General features: G+C 42.5%; 1 long non-coding RNA gene across 5 annotated transcripts; it reads right to left on the reverse strand.

The window, feature by feature from the left end:
- Positions 1-5547: 5547 nt before the first annotated feature.
- Positions 5548-22491, reverse strand: LOC146431148 (uncharacterized). Of its 5 annotated transcripts, none has more exons than XR_014854885.1 (4): positions 8845-14692; positions 7959-8252; positions 6983-7162; positions 5548-5655 (listed from the first exon to the last, which is right to left on the reverse strand). It is a non-coding gene; the product is annotated as an uncharacterized LOC146431148 (long non-coding RNA). The 5 variants fall into 5 exon arrangements; XR_014854886.1 differs by lacking the exon at positions 5548-5655 and adding an exon at positions 22161-22491 and having other exon boundaries at positions 6845-7162; positions 8845-9120; XR_014854887.1 differs by lacking the exon at positions 5548-5655 and adding an exon at positions 18952-19250 and having other exon boundaries at positions 6845-7162; positions 8845-9120.
- Between the last annotated feature and the right edge of the window lie 271 nt (positions 22492-22762).

Raw genomic sequence — 22762 nt, forward strand, 5'->3', positions numbered from 1 at the left:
TGCTCTCTCAGCCTGTCCCAAGAGCAGAGGTCCTCCAGGCCTCAGAGCATCTTGGCGACCTCCTCTGGACCCACTCCAATAAGTCCATGACATTCCTATGCTGGGGACCCCAGAGCTGGATGCAACATTCCCCACAAGAGTGGGGCAGAATCTCCCCTCACCTGCTGCCCACGGTGCTTGTGATGCAGCCCAGGGCATACTTGGCCTTTTGGGCTTTCAGTGAATATTTCTGGGTCACGTTGCTTCTCATCAACCAACACTCCCAAGTCCTTCATCTCAGCTCTCAATCCACCCTCCACCCAGCCTGTGCCTGTGCTTGAGACTGCCCTGACCTACATGCAGGACCTTCTACTTGGCCCTGTTGATGTCCATGAGGTTCCCATGGGCTCACCTCACCAGACTGGCAAGATCCCTCTGGATGGCATCTCTTCCCTCCATGTACACAGCACCACAGCTCAGTGATTGCTGAGGATGCCCTCCATCCCACTGTCCATGTTCCCAGCAAAGACCTGAAACAGCACCAATCCCAATACAGACCCCTGAGCAGGCCACACTTTCTCCTTCACAATTTCTACTGATAAAATTACTGGCAAAGATTCATTCTCTGTTTCCACTCTCCAGAATGCTCAGCAGACCCTTAGCAACCTCGATGTCCCACCCGATGCCCACCCTCCCCCTGGCACCGCTTTCCCCTCTCCTGTTGCAAGCAGAAGGCTGATCCTTTGGGAAAGTGGGAGTGCATCCCCGCGGATCCCATTCCCATCCCTGGGATCCCATCCCTGCGGATCCCATCCCCATCCCCAGGATCCCATCCCCGCGGATCCCATCCCCATCCCCGCAGATCCCATCCCCGCGGATCCCATCCCCATTCCCATTCCCGGCCGCACACTCCCGGCTTTGCCGCGACGCTCCTGCCCTCCCGTGGGCAGAGGGAGCCTCGCACCGTCCCTGCTCTTCTGGGAAATGGGGAAAATCCCCGAAATCCCCGAAAAACCCGAATTCCTGGGCTCGCTCCCACTCCCCGCACGCTGCGGAGCCTATGCAGCGACACAGCCAGATGGCAACGCAGAGCTGCCGAGGCTCCCATAAATATTTGTTTTGCTCAAGTAAATATGCACGTTTTCAGATTCTCAGCCAGATTTGAAGAGTTTGCATCAGACAGCTCGGCTTTCTCACAAGATTTCTTGGACCTCGAAGGGGGTTTATACGAGCTGGTTTTATTTAGCAGAAGTTCAGAGAACTCGTGGGTTTTTATTGTTCTTTTCCCTGCGGATATGAGCTGCAAGATTAAGGGGAAAATCACTGAAGGAAAGTAAAACCAAACAGTGGAAAGGCCAGAGCTTGTCATATGTCTAACCAGGAAGGAGTAGTGAAACTTTAAACACTCACTAAGAAATTTACAGAGATTGCAAAGTTAGTAGCCCACCAGATTTAGCTGGAGAGACCCTATGAAGTGATGGAGAGTACCAAGGTTTCAAACTCTTAATCTATTAGAGAAGGACTAGATATTTTGGACACTTCACACTGTATCTGAATAAAGGCAGCCAGCTGGGTGTCAGACAGATTTTTAAGGCTCCTAGAAATATTTGCACATTTTTTGAAGTGTGAGATATCCTGCTGCAGCTCCACCAGGCCATCAGTGCAACAGGTAGAGCAATGTGAGCAGCCACAAGCTGCTCTGGCAGCAACAGCACGACTGAGAGAGTGCTGAGAAGGCGCAACAATTCAGTGGTTTCTTCAAACAGTTTTTGAAAACAGCTTTCATAAATTGTAGTTCTCCCTTCCAGTTGAGAGCTGTTGTTAGAATTTGCGTCCACATTTCAAGTAGTGGAGGGAATTTCTTTTTCAGTGGGAAACTATAGAACAAACCAAACATTGTTGGTTCCTTTCCAAACTGCTTTTTTCCTTGCATTATAGTTTTGTAGCTAAAAGCACTGAATTGCTGAAAAGAGTTAGATCTACCTACATCTTCTTGTCCTAAAAAGTGACAGAGAAAATTCCAACTAAAATGAAACCTAAGCCAAGGTGTATTGCCATCTGCAAGTTAATTTATATAGAGCACAAATCCTCCTGAAGCAGATTAACCCAACATCACTCCCTGTCTTTGGTCTGCTAATTGTGTTCACTTTGTCCTACTACTGAAAGAAGCCAATTTGACTTTAAAACCAAAAAGCAAAACAGGAAAGCATAACAAGGTGTGCTAGAGCTTCTAACACAGCTTCTTGGCTGCCTCTATGCAAACTGTAGATAATATTTCTTCTTAAGTCGAAAGTTTTGGCTCATGGTCTGACTGCTTCAGCACAATGTCCCAAAGTAGATGGTGCTAATGTTATTTCAGTCCAGTTTGGCACTGATCCTGCCATCCTCACAGCATGGAGACACAGTGGAGCCCTGTGTGTCTGCCTGCTGCATGTGGCATTTCCCAAGAAAGGGAGAAGAGCTTTAATCCTCAGGGCTGCATAAAATCCAGTGGAAGAGAGGGTGGACATGACTGGATGGTGTCTCTGCCGCTCTGTGCCTCCAGCCTCTTCCATGCTGTGCTCATGAAGGATCTCACTGGCACTCAGTGACCTCAGCCCCAGCATTCCTGAATGTTCACCTCCATGCCAGAAGAATGCAGGGCTGCCCCTGCCACAAAGCCTTTGATGGTTCTACCATGATCGGGAAATTTTACAACATAAAGCTGCCCAAGCCTAGATCCAGCCCTGAACCCAAGCCCTGCATGTCCTTAGTGTCTGTAAATGCCTCTGAGCACATGGCATGAGCTAGACTAGAGGACTCCTTAAGATCCCACACAGTCTTATTTCCTTTGATCCTTCTAATTTCCTGTTGAATCAGAAAATTCCCATTCCAATACACATATAATTCCAGCCCCTTTGGCAGATTTTTCCAAGCTCCATTAGAGCTTCACAAACCTAAATAAAGTGTAGTTGGTTTAGTGCAGTCAATGGACCGCAAAGTTCCATAATTTAATTTAATCTCCTTTTCAATTCCTCTTCCAGATCCCTGTCTCACAATCAAATATTCTCCTCTGTCCTGGGACTCTCACCTAATTACAGCAATAGCCAAGGCAGATGGATCCAACACTGGAAGTCCATTGTACCCAGAGGAGAGTGAGACAATGTCATCCTCCAAAGTGAAGAATGGGAGGGCGAGAAGGTGTTGAACATTTCACATCTTTGCCTGTCTCCTCTAAGATGTATTCAGAGAAATGTGATCAGTTCAACCCTTTTTTTCTAAATATTAGAATAAACAAACACAAAAACCTTCTTTGAATACCTTAAAAATGCACCATCATTATAACCTACTGAGAGGCATTTCCAAAAATGAACATTTCACCTCCTAGGTCAGGAGTAATCAGACAAAAGGTGCCAATGCTCAGTTAGACAAACCTGTGGCACCCGAGGAAAGTGCCTGCCCACATCTCAGACATCTCCCACTGCAAGCCAGTAGCTTCAAACCTGCCCAGGAAAAAGTAAAAACAAACAAAACCTCAAGATTTATGGGGCAGTCAGTCACCTACAGCAGACAAAAATCCCATCACCAGGAGCAAACATCCCTGCTGCAACACTGGGAGGTGCCTAGCAAAAAGCCCTTGCTGTTACAGCTGTAATTACATAAATCCCTTCGATGCATTTGTGTCAAAGCCATTGATCAGGAAAAAGCATTAATTAGACCTAATCCACACTTCGGAGGCACCAGAACGTATCATCACAGCTCCAGGGGTTTAGGGCAGCAGAGTGTGTGTCTCTGCCAGGCTTCCTTAATTTTATCTGCACGATTTTGAGGGTGTGAAGGCACAGAGGGAAGAAAACAAAAGAAAAATAGCAGATTTGCAAATTTAACCCTTCCGAGGTGAGTTGTCTGGGAGGTTAAAACCTACTGGAGTTGTGCCTTGGCAAACTGAATAATCCCCTGAAAGTTTGTGCCTTTGAGAAAAAACATTGAATTATCATGGAGGTACCAAAAATCCAGCTGCAAGCATATCTATTTGTTTCTTTCAGAGCAGGCAAACACCAGACAACTGAAGGGCAAAGGTCTTAGGCCCTGAAGAGTTAAAGCAACCAGAGGAATCTTAAACAAAAACAAACCAAACCAAAACAACAACAACAACAAAAAGAAGAAGAAAGAGAAAAGCTAAGCAGCAGCTCTCACAACAAAAGTGCCTTTCCAAAATTAATGAGATTTTGATAACCCCCCATTAAAAATTGAGTATTTCAATTTTAAAATGTACAAAGAGTAAAATCCTCATAAATATCCTATTAAAAAATTTCTGATGCTGTTTTAGGGTTTCCGCTGAAATACAGTGCATGAAGGTTGCCATAGCTACAAGCAAATTTTTAAATAACAGTTTTTCATCAGAGCAGCTGCAGTATCCTACAGAAATGAGGGTGAAGTGGGGAAGCTGGAAGGAGTCTGACCAAATTCAAGCTCCTAATCAAGTGACTCCAAGATTTTCACAAACACAGCTTAGAAACTTTTAATACGGGTTCTGGTTTTCAGAGAAAATACGCCCTTTGTTATTTGGCAGCACCCCAGCAAATGCTGTCAGCTCTGCGGGAGATCTCAGTCAAGAGAAGAGCTTTGTTTTCATGCTGGAAAACATAAAAATTTCCACTGCTAAGCCTCAGCCTGGTGCAAGTCCCCAGGCACAGAGGGATGTGCCATGCACTTGGTTCGCTCTGAAGGGCTTTCTGAATGAACTGCTTGACTGGCAGCAGAGGGCCTAAAAATGCCCCCAGAGCCACAGATTTCTGTACACAGGAAAAGCTCTTCCTTGCCTGAGCTTGCACAGGAAAATACAGAAAGGAGGAAATGTGAAAAACAAGTGGAGCTGTAAAAGGTGAGGCTTTTGAGGAGGGGCTATGATTTAGGTGGTCCTGCCCCCAGTGGGGTTCAGAGCTTGCTGGGTTCAGGAGGCTGTTTCTTCTCCTGTAGGATCTCTCCCTGGCTGGAATAGGCAGAGCAACGTTCTGTGCAATGGTGTGAGCAGAAAATGGCCACTTCTGCACTGTGGGCACCTGTGCAGGGGAGGGCTAAGCTATGGACAACCCCAAGAGCATCCTTTCAACCAGCAGCATGAACTATGGCAAAATTCCTAGAAAACCCCAAATAGATTCATTTTGTGCCCTCAGCCAACTATGTCCCTGAGTCCCAGTCCATAAAAAAAAATATATATATATATATATATTATATATATATATATATAAATGAAATTTCTCACAGGTATACCAGGAGATTTAACTCCACCACAACAGTAATTGAATTGCTATCTATAGAAGGTAGAAATGCTTGGCTGGGTTTGTTTTTTTTCTAAACAACAAATTAATTATCATTATTTAATACACTGTTATGAATCTGAAAGAACCATCCCAGTGATTATTGTTTTTATACAAATTGCTTCATTTATCTATGACTAAGAGGTGCCTCCACAGCACAGTGGAAGTGCTGCCTGGTGCTTGGGTGGTGATGCTTGAAGGCTTATGGTGCTCTGCCATCACCTGCACAGCAGAGGACTTTACAGATATAAATCCATGTATACAAATCTTCTGGGCAAGGTAATTTTATTTCAAATTTGATTTTAAAATGTCCTTCACGTGTTGAAATAAAACAGCTTCCTTTCCCGATGGTTGTATGCTTCTTTGCTCCAAAATTCTTGGGGTAAAAGACAAAGAAAAACAAAGGGCAAGAAAGTCAGAAAAAAACTCTAAAAACAAGTCAGAAACATGAAAATAAAAAAACATTATCATGGCAGATTCTTCTAACAAATTACATTTTTTTAATAATTCCAAGTACTCAAGGAAGTGTTCAAGGCCAAGTTGGATGGGGCTTGGAGCAGCCTGGTCTAGTGGAAGGTGGTCCTGTCCATGGCAGGGGGTTGGAACTGGATGATTTTTCAGATTCCTTCCAAACCAAACCATTCTATGCTACTATGATTTTATGACTCATAGGGGCTGAGGCACTTTAAGTACTATCTTTAGCACAGAATACAAGGAGAAAAACAAAAAAAAAAGGTGGAGAAGTCCCTCATTTTAGAAACTAGGTACTTCATAGCAGGCAGAAGCACCTCAGTGCTTCAGTGAGATCCTGGCACAGCCTGTTCAGCTGGCTTTGCCCAACACACCTCTCCAGGTCAGCAGTAAGTGATCAGAAAATGGAAAACAAGGATAGCTACCAGAAAGACAACCTAGCAAATACCCTTTTTAATGTAAGTTTTAAGAGTGTCTCCTTGCCAGTGAGAAAATAGGCTAGCACAGCAGAGTGAGGGAGGGATGCCAGTGAACAGAGAATTCTGTGCTGGAGTGCATGTGTCCTGTCTAAGGGACAGACCTTCCTGGATATCTTTAGGCATTAACTTCTCTGATGTAGAGTGTTTTTAAAGGAAAGAGGCAAGATTAAAAAAGCACAACCTGCTGTATGGTTGGGCTGCCAGAAAAACAGATTGTGAGTCACTGCCAGCCAGTGACCTTAGTCAGCATATTGTGCCTCCATAGCTCCTCAGCCCTGCTGTCTCTTCCCCAAGGCAGACGAGAGCTTGTCAGAGCTGTACAGACACAGGCACACTCACTCAGTGAAGTGCTATTTCTCTCGAGTCCTGGTGCAGACACCAGGACTACTGAACCTGACATAAACTCATCATTTTCCTGGAAGCAAAAAGGGATGCTAGCCAAAAAGATGAGCCACAGCAGGCAAGAGCCCCCTTGTCCTGGAGTCCCAAGGGGCAGGGGGTGCTGAGCCATCTTCAGAGGAGCATGCAGTGCACAGCCACTGCTTGGAGTGCCTGAAATGAGAACAAACACCTCTGCAGCCTGCCTGAGCCTCTCAGAAGCATCCACTGGGCAGAGCCTCTCAGAAGCATCCACTGGGCAAGGCACACATGGGATAAGGAAGAAATGCAGAGGCTTCAGGAGAAGATGATGGGTGGGAGGCAGCAAAGGGAGCCAAAGCAAAGTCAATGCCACAGGGCACCTTCTCCCCTCACCTGCAAAGTGAAATACATCAGTACCTACAGAAGTGGTACTGCTGCAGCTCCTCTCTCTGGGCTGCTTTGCTGTTTGTTTCCATTCTGCTTTTGAAGCAGTTCATGAGGCCCTCCAGCTCATGAGGTTTGCTTTTTTTTCACCAGATTCAAGCATTATCTTGAGGCAAGGAGAACACAATCCTGAGGGACAAGTTTAAAAAAAGAAAATAAAATGAAAAGGAAAAAAAAAGAGAGAGAGAAAATATACACAATATACAGGGGAGAAAAGCAAAAAATGCTAAAAGAGAAATGCCCTGAGAGAGGCAGGGACAGATCAAGGACCAAGAAGTGGGGACAGAACATCAGTCAAGGGAAGGGAAGGCAGCAAACCACACAAGCAGTGTGGTGACACTGGGCATGCTCATAGCAGAAGAAGTATGTAGGTGTTTGTCCTTGTTTGTTTGTTGTGAATAGCAAGCAGAAAACCACAAGTGAAGAGCAACAAGCATGCAAGAGAATTCAAAGCGTCTCCATTTTAAGTGTTTGGTCTCTCAGTTTGTTCATCTGCAAAATGTAGGTAGCCTTGCTGGTCTGCCAGAGCAGTGCCAGGGACATATTGATTTATTCAGAATGAAATAAACAGAGTGAGATCTGTGAATAAGCACCAGAAGGTGCCATAGTTCAGTTTGAAAGAGACATCGAGAGTATATCTTTTTAGGAAAAGCTTTACTTGTGCCAAAACCAAGTTTCAAACTTATACCAGCACTACCCAATTTAGCTGACTTCACCTGAACACTTCTGCCGAGAGGAAGAAAAGCACAATCAAAAATCAGAATTACACTTTGGAATGAAACATTTGAAGCAACAGCTAAATCCTCCAGAAGAGATGTAGAAGAAATGCCCCAGTTAGAGTGAAGCAGACTAAACAGGTATATGGTGAGGTAGCAAAATCATACAGACAGAAGGTAATTGGTTTGAAACCACACACTAAAAATACTTTTTATTGTGCTGGGAAGGCACAACACTGTCAATAGGACAGTCTGGGACTTGAAAACTTATCTGGTTTAAAGGTGTCAAGAACATCCCAAAAGAAGATGCCTTGTCATGAAGGGCAAGCAAGCTTCAAAGGCAGCTACAGTAGCCTGGAGCTAAGGAAGAGCACGCTGAATGGTTGGTCAGGGCAGGGCTGAAAGCCAGGCTGGCTTTTGCTTTCAAAATAGCTCTGTACCTATTCATTTTAATCTGGTCTCTCACCCAGCAGCAACCATAGAGCACAGAAACATCCAGGCAGCTGTGAGAGGAAAAAGGTTTGAGAATAATGAACTCTGGGAACAGCTTTCCCATCACCATTTTCCACATGAACACTATGATCAGAACATAAACTGGCTCAGGACACAAATACCATCTAATCTTTCATTACACAGGGGCTGTGAGACAGTTTTCCAGCATTAAAGGCCATCATTCCTGGAGAGCAGGAGCCCAAAGCTGGACAGAGGTTTCCTGACTTGCCCTGGACACAACCAGTCATGCACTTGGGGAGCTTCAGTGCCATGCAGACATGGCCAGCAACTTTTTGGTAGTGACATCCCATTTGCAGCTCACCAAAGGTATGGTGACCTGGTGTGTGTCTGTGGGGGTGAGGAACCAACTACCACTCTGGGGTACACACACAGCTCTGGCCCACCGAGGGACCCCTGGTCCCTCCTGTGAGTACAATCACAGGCACGAGCCATCATCAGATAACAACAGCCCTGATGTGCCCCACTGCCTCGTGACAGTGACTTGTTCACCCCTCTGTGCTTTAACCACTTAAGCCTCATTTGAGACAACATCAATAGTGCTGTTATTAGTTCATGGCTAGAGAAAAAGAAAGCATTACTTACACCACATTGTTGTTCCATCACAGAGATGGGTCTGCAAAGTCTCCTGTATTCTCCATTCCATCCATGGCCTTGCTGTCACCATGCACACATCACCTCCTCTGCTGCATCACTGCCCAGAGGTTGGGCTTCACAGCCAAGGAAGTGGATGAAGTTTTGCACCTTCAGGCACCTAATATCCTCCACACTGCCTGCCTCAGACATACTGTAAAATGTTCCATCTGTCTCTCTTCTTTTGCAGATTTTGCTAACTCCGGCCTCAGATTTCATTTCCTCTTTCTGACAGAAATGACAGAGGAAAATAAAAAGTAAAATTTCAATATCGTCCTTTGCTTTTAAATGGATATTCCCACAGCAAAATGGATATTCCCACAGCAGGAGTTGGTGGGACTGGTGAGCTCTTCCAAGAGCTGTAATTTCTAGACTGGTGAGCACAATACATCTCAGACAACCACAAAGAAACTCTTCAACCCCCATGATAAAAATTTATATGAAAAGTACATCAGTATGAAGGTACATCTGTATCCACAGGCAACAGTGATTATATCTGATTATTTTTAGTGTAAATACATATTCAGAATGAAAGGCACGTGACAGTTTTAAGCTACTTAGCTGAACACGCTGTTCCTGCACCTGTGGGATTTTAGCATTTCTATGCTTTTAAGAGCTTTGTAACAGAGGGATAAGATCAGTGCATTATCCACTTTACTGAGTTGGGAAAAAGTAATTTAGAAGGTGTTATTACTGCAGAAAAGAGGTGAAAAGCTCATTGGTAATCATAACTCTTTGCATGCTTAAAGACCACAATTATTTTCCTGATCCCTGAATGAAAAATTTTAACACAGGTCCTCCAAGAAAAAAACATCAACCTGTGACTTGAATGAATTCCCCTACAGAGGGATTTTGTGTCACCAAACCTTCAAACTGCACACACATTGCCATCACTGGTTACACTGGAAGCTCCCTAATCCAAACACTCTGGGAGCACATTACCACCCTCAGGAAAGGAAATCTGTGTTTATATAGTGGGCTGGTGCCTGGTGCAAATATTCACTACAGTCACAATTTTTGTTGAAAATGGGTATTTGGCATAGGACAAAGCAAAGTGCAGAGCAGTGGTAGTGACACAGGAGAGCACAGCAGATTATCAGTGGGCAAACTTGGTGCTCAGCCCAGGAACATCCAGGGTTTCCATGGCCTAAAGGTGCTCAACACAGGTGTCCATGGGAAAACCCCTCAGCAATGTTTGGGGACCATCATCCAATCAACAATATCTCAATTTTTACATATAAATATACATAACCTTGATAACAATGAGGGAAAGAACCAAGCTAATCAAACAGCACACAGAGTCTATGAGCTCAGAAGAGATTCAATCACCACACAGCTGTTTAACATGAGACTTTGCAATGAGCCCTCCCTGTTGAAATGATTCACATCAGTTATTCTTCCTCTCCTGCTTGCACTATCACCATCCAGAAGAGGCAGCGAATGATCAAGAGCTTCTTTGATCTCCTGTGTATGTGAAGAGAGAAATATCCAAGCTGAAGAACTGAGCCCCATGGGTCTGACAGCAGATTCAATTACAACCCATGGAATTCAGTTCTCAAAGCTGAGAATAAATGACACTCATTTCCAGGCTGTCCCAGGGCTCGGCAGTATCTCATAATCCTGCTGGCTCTCTCCAGTGCCTGGCCTTCTTCCAGGGCTGTAAAATAAGAGTGAAAACTTCACTGCAGCCAAAGCAGCTCTACCCACACTGTAGGTCAGAAGCAGAATAATGGCTCCAGGACATATATTTTGAAAAATAGGCTATTTTATATGTTCCTTTGACACCAGAAGTGGTCACACACATAGGCACAATGTGTCCTAACACATTGCAGAATTCCTAGTAACAAGAAAAGAAATTTACAGCCAAGGAGTATAACAATATAACATTTTGCATTTTTCTGGAACCCTTTGAGAATTTTGAAGAGCTTAGTTATAAACTTCCTTTTTTTTCTTTTATTTTTTTTTAATACAACAGAGACACAGAAGTAAAATCATCCAGAGTCACACAGCAATCTTGTTAACAAAATAATCCAGCTAGAAGCTCAAAAGAAAGAAATCTGCCACTGGTGCAGCCCTGAAGAGTTGTCAGAGTCTGGGTGGCAAAAAGGCAAGTAGAAGCCTTGAGCATCACAGCTGCATGGTTGTGCACTGACACAAGTTTGTCAGATGTGACAACCTCATCCCTGGGTGACAATCTCAGCCAAAGGCAGGAGTTCTGGACCACAGATAAACACTGCTCAGACAAACTGGAGATCAAAGCTGACATCTCAGGCAGGAAACACCTCATCACTTCTGACAAACCTAACAGAAGTCACAAGTTTCATTAAACTACATACCCCAAACAGGGAATTTTTGAGGAAAAATAGATTGGATAGGATGTTGGATGATGCATTCATCTCTGAATTAGATGTTAGGTGTGTATAGCACTATGTATAAACAGTGTTGGGCAAGTTACAAAAAAAAAAATTAATTTCGAATTTATTCAGAATGCTTTAAAAACACTTCTTTGTGTTCCAGTGAGATGAGGTATCAGAAAATAATCCCTTCATTTCAATGAAAAGAATATTTGGTCTGTAATAAAATATTTGGAGGTCAAGAGGATTTCAGATTAAATCCTTTAGCTTTAAAAAATAAATTTAAGAAAATTTACTTAACAGAATGGTTCAAATAGAATTAATTATTTTGGTTTGGCATTGATTTTATTAAGTTATAAGTAAGTATTTCTTTGCAGTGAACAATCCTTACTATCACCCCATGCCACTTTTCCAGTACATCAGCCCCACATGCAGCCCCAGCAGTGTTGGCAGGACAGGCAGCAGTGTGCCCATGTCTTTACAGCTCTAATTGTCTTCTCAGGCTGCTGAACCAGTCAACCAAACAGCAGAAATCAAAAATATGCTTCTTTAACTGTTTCTCTTGCTGGGAGGGAAACCTCTGAACAAACACACTTGCAAAGTAACTGCCTTGTGGTGCCCACAGCCCAGCTCAGTCTTACCCATCTGACACTTGACCCTGTGAGACAGGAAAGAAAAATCAAATTATCATCTTGTTAAGGCCCTCAAATAAGACACATCTTCATCTGCAACTTTGAAGTAAGGTATTGTAGCATTAAATTTTGCTTTGATGTTTGATTGGTCAGTGGGATGCTGCTTGCTAAGATCCCTGCTGATGTTAAAAGCAAGACCTTCCCCAGCAGTGTGGCCCTTCTATGGCAATCCCCCTTCCAATCCCAAGCAGGAAGAAAATCAAGGTATCATCAATAAAACATCACACAGTAAAGCAGCAAAAAGGTCAGGAAGAGGAAAGGAAGTGTCCATCCCTTAGGACAGTCTCCCCATCCAGGATTTTTACCTGTGTAGGACAAAAGGTCACATTCTCTCTTCCAATTTGCCTGCAGGGTTTAATATCATTGCAGTGCATTAGCTCTCTCTCATGTTAAAAAAACACGATGCCAGTTTCAGCCACATTCTGCTTTGACCCTTTATCAACTTCACATGTGACATTCTCTATCCTTTCAGTGTCATTCCGGGAATAATTCCCTCCCTTGGAGAGCTCATTTACTCAAGGATTAAATTCAGGCATTTGCAAACAAGGAGACAGCCCATAAAATTATATTGTTCTGCCTTTGCAAGAGCAGTGAGGAGGCAAGTCTTTTCAACAGGCCATAAATCTACTGCTTGAAAAAACATTATTTTGTTCTATTCCAGCAAGGTCCCTTAGTACCTCATGGCTTGGAGATCTTATTACACTAGATTTAACAATTCCTACAGGACAGATACTTAATAGACAATCATCGTAAAAAGTTTTACTGCTACACCAAAAGGCAAACCTTTTTAGAGCGATTAAATAATGTTAACTGCCTGAAGATTATTCTGCCATAAGTTTTCTTTTTAATTAAATATGTTTTAACAGGAAAAGAACATAAAGATCCTAAAGCCATCAAGTTAATGCAATGTGTAAATTCCTTGAATTTTCCTTACCATTCCCCACTTTTATTCTCCATACTGCCATTACAACCTTTTTTTTTAATAAAACATGTACGTTTGTCTGAGCATATAACCAAAGGGTGAGATTTTAATGCTTTTTAACCAGTCAATGATCTACTGCAGCTTCACATGAAATCCAGATACTACCCAAATGAGCTCATCATGGGTGGTAATTAATTAACACCGATAAGGAATTTGAAATAATATATGAATATGGTCACATTTCATTAGGAGCATAATGCATCTTCTTCACCCTTATTTAGTAAAATACATTTTCCCCACAGCTGGCAGAAAAATACATATCTTACAGCTACACTGACAGCTGGGTAGTTGAAACAAGAGGGTGAAACGGAAGATGAAGTTATTCTAGAGATTTTGGATTTTTTTTAAAAAAAAGATGAAAACTCAGCCAGAAAGGAGGACAGTGGCACCAGAGGCAGGCAAACTCCGGAGCCTAGCAGAAGCTCTCCAGTTCAGCTGTGCTGCAGGGCAGAGCTGAGGTTTCAGTGCAGACCGTGGGCTGTGTGCTCTGCAGAGCAGGGATGTCCTGCAGGGCAGTTCTGCTCGCTGGGCAGACCTTGTGCAACCCCTGTGGTAGTTCCAGACCAGCCTCACACTGAGAAAACCTCTGCCCAGGGTGGTGAACGAAGAGCTCAACCTTTAAAACTCAAATGTTTGGTCTTCTCCACTTAAAATTTACCTATTTCTTTGATTTCACCTTGGCCCATCTTTTCCCACTCAGCTCAGGACAGACAGCTTCATCTGCTCTCCACAGTAATTCCAATTCCTCCTGAAGCAGCTGCCTGGTGTGCTGGGCTGTGGGGAGCCTGCCTTGCCCTCAGTAGGGTTACATCACCCCAAAAACAATCACACCCTTTCTGCACTGACCAGCTGTCCTTCCATCGCTGCCATCCGCAGCAGAGCAGCTCTGCCACGAACATTGATCCACAAGAAAGTCTTGGCTCTGGTGCTCAGGTACAAGGCAAACACTGCCCATATCTCAACTTTAAGTATTGCTAAACCCTCTCAGTAAGGCTCACATGCAAATTTACAGGCAGAGCATTCACGCACAGAGGATCTTTCCGTGCTCTATAAAGATCATGTTCACCCATGAAAAACCCAAAGGCAAAGTTTCAGTGTGGGCTTAAAGGAAAGTCACACCTAAGCACTGCTCTTGAGCTGAACTCTGCCAGCACCAAAGAAGTCACACCAGACACAGAGGTGCCAAGCATACCCTGCTCCCAGGCTCTCCCCATGGGCAATGCCAGATGAGGAACTGCAGATATTCCTTCTCCTGAATCCTTCAGGATGACAAATGCAACAGGCCCATAATGCCTTCAGCCCTGCAGCTACACAGACACTTTCATGGCTCCCACACCAGAGAGAAAAAACTCTTTTAAAAACATTTTTAAAAAGTCTGGAATGATTAATTCTTATATGAAAAAAAATTCCCATCTCATGATGAATCAGATTAGCCCAAGCACATATTTTGGGCTTGCAAGAAACAAGTGCATTTGTTCCCAAAATGCTTTCTGGAACTCCCAGTTATTTTCTGGCTGCATTTTTAATTTCAAAAGATAGTTACATTTCTATTGCCAATGTCTATGTCATGAATAACAAACATTCAATTTCCTCTGCTGTAGAATTATTCCATTCTGCTTATCTTGAGGTTCAATTCTCTTGTCTCCATTTTAATCACATTTTCCAACACAGTACTCCGTGCAACAAACCATTTTCCTTCATGAAAGATAAAAATGATTGCATATTCCACTTCATTTTTTGACCTAAAACTTACTGGTTGTTCCTGCATTTTTTCACTACGTTGAAGAAAGATTACATGGCAAAACACACACCAGGCATAAATCACTAAGAAAAACAACATTTACACATCAGCCACCTATATACATTGCAGATAGTTAAAACACTAATATCGAAAGTGCAAAATGAAAAGTTTTCTCATATTTTTTAAAAGTTCTTGCCAACAGCAATAATAATAAAGACTTCTAACACTATGTATTATTTTTAGTAATCACTATACCATTTACTTACAGTGTAGTTACAATATAGTATAGTTTCATTTACAGTCAGCCACAATAGGTCACAGCCCTGGAGACTATTTCAGCAAGCTTTATGTATTGAAAAACACAAACTTTTGTGGGCTCCATGTTCTGGCTTTTTTAAATATATTTTCAGATGGCAGGATGAAACTTTGTGTAGGAGAATACAAACAGTCTAAAGCACATACTTTGCACATTGACCCAAGTGCAGTAAAAGCTGTATTAACAGTGCCCAGATGTTGTAAGAATTTGGAAAGCCAGTTTTCAGTGTGCTAACAAGGGCAATGAGAACTGAGACGTTAAAAGCCCTTGCAAATGCGTGTAATTCCATCTCTATCTATTCTTTCTAATTTCAACAATAAAATTTTAGTGCAAACAAACAAGAATTTTCACACCAGCTGACTGAGGACAAAGGAAAATCCTACCTCTTTGAGTAGAGAGCTGTCCCAAACCCAGTGACACATCCTTTCTTGGTCAGGATATCTGAGCACTGTGCCAGGGCAGGGGCTGGAGGTGACACATGTGCTGTCTCCCACATGAGAAAAGGCAGGCAGGGTGCTAAGAATAAGTGTGCAGCTAAACTAATTCCTGATAAATGTAGTGGAATGGAGTGAGCTCAAAATGACTGGTTAAGCTATGGGCTTCAGAAATCATCTAAACACCCAAAAATAGGAAGACAGAAAAAAAAATAAACAGGAGAGAGGAGATGGCCTTTTTGTAGATTGCCATTTCTTATTCCTTCCCAATTTACACATTTTTAATAATTCAAAAGTACTGACATTTCAGCTGTTGAAAGTACACAAGTATTTACAGTATTTGTCACTGCATAACTACTAGACTGTACATAACTATTACAAAATGGTTACACTTTGTATAAGCAGTTTAAAAGCAAACAGGCAAACATCAATTAATCACCTTTTTGTAACCCTCTCATTATTCAAAAAAGGTAATGTGATCATCGCCTAGCAAGGAGTTTACTTGGAGAAGTACACTGTAATAAACACCTGTAAAGTTAGCAATCCATTAGAAGCCAGAGATTTCTTGAAACAGGTTCAATATATAAACACTTAAAATATAAAAGACTGCTGGATTTCTATTGTAACTACAGTATATAACTATAGTGACTGTAGTCATTGAAAATAAAGTATTCTACAAAGACCAAGCAAACTTTCAATACATACATGGTTTGTTTCAGTATCAATGCACTGAAATAAACCAGTGCAATATTAGAATAATGAAACAGCTCAAGCAGTGTGGAACTGGCCACCATTAGTTCAGAGGTACCTGACAGTCTGAGAGCAATGAATTGTGACCTGGTTAAGGCAGCTTAACCCTGCAAACCATTCCCAAGGATGGCTCAGCCTGTGGGCTGTGAACACTGCTGTCAGACCCCAGAAACCAGTCCATGAACCATCGTGTCTAGAAGATAAAAAACTGGGAGCCAGGTTCTGGATGCTGCCAGGGACTGCCTGCAGGTGCTGATGGCTCCTTTTTGGGCATGTGAAATGGTCCAAGATTTTTGTTTCAAAGGGGTTCCATTAGCAAAGGCTTAGGAAGGCTCCCCTACGGCCAACCTGTGGGGACTTGGTGTTGTCCTCACCTCCTATGCAAAACTTAAAATCTTGTTCTCCTCAAACTCACCAGACCTCATTTTAAAGAAAATAATCTAGGTGTTATTTAGATTCAACATGATCACATCCAGAATATATAGTCAAGTATGTTGCCTACAAATAATGATTCCATCACTATAGCTGCCAATAAGGACTTGGATACACAGTGTACATTAGAGGTTTAAACACAGGTTTGAATCCATTTTTTCAGGCTTCTCCTTAATGAATCCCCCCAAGAATGTCCCAGGTAGTCATTGACATATTTGAAAGCTCTGTCTTGCAAAAGAGTCCCCACTGGAACCTTGAGCCCTTGTCCTGCTCTGCAGCAATCCTCAAACTCCCTCTCCCCAGGAGCTCCAGGCCCTGCTTATCCAACAACAAAACTGTTTGAAGAACTGGGAAGCTCTGTCCCCAAAGCAAATGGAGATGGAGTCCAGATAGCCGAACAGCTGCACAAGAGAAAGCAGCTGGAATTGCTCATGAAATTAGGGAATTGGTTCAACAATGATAAACAAAATCTTTTCCAATAATGAGAACTGATGTTCATCCTCTCTTTTGGGAAAACATGGATAATGTGTTCATTTTGACCAAAGAAAAGACATTTTAAAAAGACCAGAAAATTTTATCATCAAAATAATTCACATTTTCATTGCCATTTCCCTCAGAAAAATATTAATCTCAATATTCTCCCAGATGATCATGAAATGCAACTGGTCCCAGTAATGCTCTGCACCAAAGCTGTGGCAGTCAGCATCTTTTTAATCCACTAGCCAAAAAGAAGAAAAATAAATTATAAATTTCATTTGGCTAAACCTGGGATTTTTTAAAATTATTTTCTGAAAATAAAATACATACATTTGAGATACATTACACAATATTTTTTGGCCTAAAACAAAAAAATGCTACTTCTTTTCAGACTATTATTTTTGTATGTGAGCAATGAAGAAAATGAAAATAGGTTTTTTAAAAAGGAAAGTTTAATTCTCAAAATGCTAAAATAGATTTTTTTATTATTTTTAACCCAAGACTATTTGCTGCACTCAACTGAGATTTGTAAATAATTTCAGTTTAGTCAAAACTGCATTTTTCAGTAAGCAGAGTAGTCAGAAAAAGAAAAGACTAACTGCCTGTGTCTAATCATGCTAATGAAGGGAGGGTAGCTGCCTTATCCTGCAGACTCCAGAAACCCTTCCCTGAACCAACCCAACAGGGAATTTGTTGGAAATTCCACCAAGGAAGAGTGGAGATTTCTCCATTCCTTTTTTCCATGCTGTAAAGCAGACTTTTGGATGCTCAGATAAGCTTGGAGCACATACAAGAAATAAAAAAAAATTAACATTTCAAAAAAGGTAAAGGATCAACGTGAAAGAGAATGAGGTATAGCCAGTCAAACCCTTCTGTTGCAATCAAACATTGTAGTTTCAAAATCAGTGGCTTTTGATGAAAAGAAAAAAATACATACATCAATTAACTCACATCCTCTCCCTGTTGTTATTTAAGTGGGTTAAGATGCAGATTTAGAAGAAAAAATAATACACATAAACCATAATTCTAGGAAAATATTAATACACATAACATTCCCACCAGCCCTTATTTCTGAATTCCATTCGATTTGCAATAAAGTCACAACAGCGCTACAAGGACAAGAAGAAAGTCCTGCCTAGTGAAGAGAAGCACTAGAAAAAGTGCAGATTCCCTGACACAACAGTATTCAAAAGTCATTCTAAACTTCTCATCGCTTTAGCATAAATATAACTCAAAATTGCTTCAAAGACTTGATATTCATTATGTTGCTGTTTACAGAATATAAATCCATCAAAGCTGACAGAATTATCCTGTTATAAAACTGGAGGAACTGAGGAAGAATTTGACATTTTGATTCAATCTTGAATGCGCAATTTACCTTTCATGTATACAAAGCGCAGTGGCACTCAGGCAGAAGATAAACATGTTATAAATCAGCTTACATTTTTTTCAGCTCTTACTCACAGTGGAATCCCCAAAATTCATTTTATTTTATCTTTTCCCCCACTCTTCGGCTTTTTCTCTTTCATTTTCGTTCCTCCTCTTCGATCACCACAGGTTTGCATTTCTCATTTTCTATTTTACACCACTCGGCTTTGTTCTCTACGATGGAAAGGCAGACAGACAAACAGACAGCAGGGACAGAGGCAGGACAGCCCAAGGTAACCTCCTCGGACACCCACACTCTGCAGGAGCTGACTGTCTCTCTAAAATATTTTAACTTTATAAAGGGAAGGCAATCAAAACTCATTTGCATGTGGGTTCATTCCATCTCTTCAGCTCACATGTTTATAGCTCTGGAAAGTCCCTTTCTGATTCCCTGGCTGATAAAGAGCCAGAAAGGTAAGCAGCGCAGGGAGAGGTGAGATCAGTGTTGCTGACCTTGCACGGGGGGCTTCGCTGAAGAGCTCCATTCGCCTGGCTCAGAGGGCCCAACTGGGAGATGTGGGTGCTGTTTATCCTTTAGATTTCAAGGCTCAGAGCGTGCATGTACAGCTAAGGACTCAAGGCAGAGAAACCCCCACTCTTGCGCAGGAGGAAGCTCTGGTCAGGCGCTCGATACTTCAGCTTCCTGTCTGTACACTCCGCGGTCTAATCTGGGGAAATCCTGAAAACATTATCAGATGCCTGATAAGCTCTTTAGCTTTCAAGTACATAGTGATTCAGTTTCGGTCAAAACCTCATTTGAATACAGTTTTAAAGTCTAAATAAAAAGTGAGACCCTAAAGGAGAAGAGATTAGACTTGAAGCCTAACATCTCTGGCATCCAAAACAATGTGACTGGTGTTTGATACTGGCATAAACAAATTTGTTTCTCCATACCTGCACCAAGATGGTCAGAGTGTGTGTTCAGGTTATTAAAAAGGTGTGGAATTAGATGTCTGGCTAATTAAAGCTTTTATTTATTCACAAACAAATAACACAGCGAAGCAGCAGCATGGATTGCTTACTCCATTCCAAGGTTGTTCACCATTGATGTGAGGTAGATTGTTTCTGACAGAGAGGGATTGCTTAAAACTCCAGTGCCCACTCCTCCCATGGGCTTTTCTGGCAAAGCTGGCAAGTGACAAGCCTTGTTTTGTAGACTCCTATTTACCAGGCATAAGACAGATGTTTCCAAGCCCAGTTCACAGACTCATCACAGGCTGGCAGCATTTAACCCCGTGGATTTAGCCCTGGAAGAGAAAATCTCCACCACCACACACTAAGCCCCCAACATGTTCCAGTTCAGGTGGGTACTCTGTGAGGATTCACCCACAGGAAATCACACCTGCTCCACTGGTTGTCTTCATCCCAGTCAGGCCAGGGTACTTTTCTAGGACACATTCCAGGAGGTTCTCCTTCTCACACAGCTTCTGAAGGTGAAGAAATGCACTCCATCTATGAGTCTGGAAGCAACGAGGAACATTTTTCCATGTATTGTACGTCTGCAAGCAGCCAGACTATTTTTCACTCCCAATGCAAAAAAAAAACCATATCAAACACTTTCCATGAGAGGTCTGATGTTTTTTTGCTGCACCCACCACAAGGGTTACCACAACAGCATGCACATATATGGATCAGCTACTTCAGAGAGCAGGAAAATATGCAAGATATTTATTGTTAATAACCACATTCCTCTGAGTCAGTACAGAAGCTCAGGCTGTCCATACCGAGGGCAGAAGTATGTACCATCTTCTGTTCCATCCCAGGATCTGGTTTGCAAATCTCCAACTAGGCTAATACACAAGTTACATTTCACTAGAGCAGAGGTTTCAGACACAAAACCACTCACCATTTTAATACCCACATCAAAATATGTAACAACAAAGGCAGATCCATGGACATTGAGTCCAGACCCAGAAGGAAAATAATCCCAAAGTTTCAAAAGCATGTGAAACTGGGATTTTGTTTTTCAGCAGCATGAAAGACAGGCTAAAAAAATACCATATCTGAGCTCTCAGATGCTGCCCTGGGTCACGTTTGGGCACAGAGAAGCCAAGGCTCTAGCAGGAATTATCAATAAGGATGCTTAAATGAATTTGCATGAGTCATTGCACGGGAAGAGAGGAACAGTGATATCTCAGGCTGGGATTCACCTGTGTTTGCAGTGCTCACTGCTACAACTTTCAAAATGCATCCTCACTCTAGCCTTGGATTTAAAAACTTCTTTGTAAAAAACACTGAACTAAATTCATCTATTCCCTGCTGAGCCATACATCCTTGCTGATTCTTTCAGTGAAGATTATTCAAGTTTCCCGTGTCCCAAAAGGCAGGTGCCATTATGTGCATGTGTCACAGCTGGATAACCTCAAGCAGAGAACAGCTGAACAGAACCTGAGTCCCTTAGTGAGAGCAGCACATTCCTCAGTCCTCCACACATCTTCCAAGCAAAAGCAGGGAAGTGTCCAGTAAAGCCAAAACATTGACAGAGGCCTTTAGAGAGCAAGGATGACACGACAGGTTCTTCACTTTGCTTGTGAAACAAAATGCAAAGACCAGAGGAGGGTAGAGAAAAGAAAGCTTGCACAGAGTGGAAGAGACTGGCAGTATGTTGTGCACTGCTCCTGACAGATGACATCAGTCAGGACGTTCATTATCATCTTAGCATCTCATCTGGAAAGTTTTGACTAACTGAATTTCTTTTTTGACAGGAAGTCTAGATCTCAGCCCAACTCAGTGGCTGGAATCTCTTGAGGCAATATTATGTAAGGCCAAGCAAGATAACACTGCAGCCCTGGGCACAGCACTCTCAGAAACCCATGCATGGTAATGCAGGGCATTTTAATGGCTCTACATCCCAGCCCAGCTGCCAGACCCCCTGATAGTTCCACCTTCTCTGCCTTATTTACTGCTCTTCACTGCATTCTTCATCAATAGAAAAGGCTGACTTCCTTCTTTCCCTGAGGAAGATGGCCCTCCCAGAAGGGAAGATCTGTCCCAAGCTAGTTAAAATCTTTACAACAGTATAAAACATGCAGGCATCAGAGATAAATCAGGTTCTGTATATGAAATGTCTTTCACAAAAATACAGCCTTCAGAAAGCAAAGCAGACATATAGTCATTTCTTGCATGATTTCATAAATCTTTCATCCCTGCTTAGAGTATTTCTTTGTGACAGACAGTGAAGTATGAGTTAAGAATTCCAACAGGATCTGGAGCTTAGTCCCATTGAAATCTATGGCAAAATCCTCATTACTTTTGAAGAAACTGGAATTTCTACTTCAATACTCTTAAAAGCAAACTTTCACTTGGGTTCCCATGAGAGGTTAGTTCTGTCGAACTTTTCCTATGATACAGAGCCTTATACAAATCCATATATTATTCTTGACTTTTATACATCTAGTTGTCTGGTTACTTTAAGCTGAATTGACTTACAAATTTTATGAGCTCTCCCTCTGATTTCTGTCTCATTGCTTTAATATCCAATACATTGAAAAGAGCTTGGGCTGACAGAAGAACCGAGGAAATACTCCATAAATCATGCACCTTTCATAGACCACTTTGCACATTTACAAAGGCTATGGTCATATCACAAGCCAGGTAGGATTTGATTAGCCATTTCACAGCCCACTGTGACAGGCACATAAATTAGGACACCGTGCTCCTACCTCTTATGCAAGCATTGAAGAGCTGTCAGGCATGCCTGGGTAGCAGAGTGGAGAGGGGATGGTAGAAATAGCTCTTCTGTGTACTCCTGATGACCTGTGCAGCCTCCAGAATCCAGAGCTCTGCTCGTGGACAGGGCTCACAAAAGAGAGAGGAACGTGCCAAGACAGGAGAGCTGCAGCTACCCTCCATGACATGTTTTCCTAAACTGGGAAATGTTCCCAGTAGGAAATGCCTGCAGAGATTCATACAGAGGCATTAACCTTCCCCCCAGAGCCTGTTTGTGTACGTGAGTGCATGTACATGCACATATTTGTTATCCTAAAGGAAGATTTTTTGCTCTGCAGTTGCACAGAGGGCTGGGGTGTTGCCAGAACAGCTCACAGCCCCTGCAGCTTTGCTCTGTGTCCCCCACGACAGCCAAATTGCCTGTCCTAGCACCTTAAAACCCTGCCAGAGTTGTTCTACTCAGCTTTGTCATGCTCTTAATTATTTTCCTGTGACTGGCTTTGACATCTGTGAAAGCAAGACTCTGAGAGCCAGCGCCACACAGTCAGACCCCACACAAACCACAGCTCACCCAGAGATCTGTCCCCACACCTGC

This window comes from Lichenostomus cassidix, chromosome 13 (assembly GCF_008360975.1).
Source record: "Lichenostomus cassidix isolate B80296 chromosome 13, HeHo_3.0, whole genome shotgun sequence".
Taxonomy (NCBI): Eukaryota; Metazoa; Chordata; class Aves; order Passeriformes; family Meliphagidae; genus Lichenostomus; species Lichenostomus cassidix.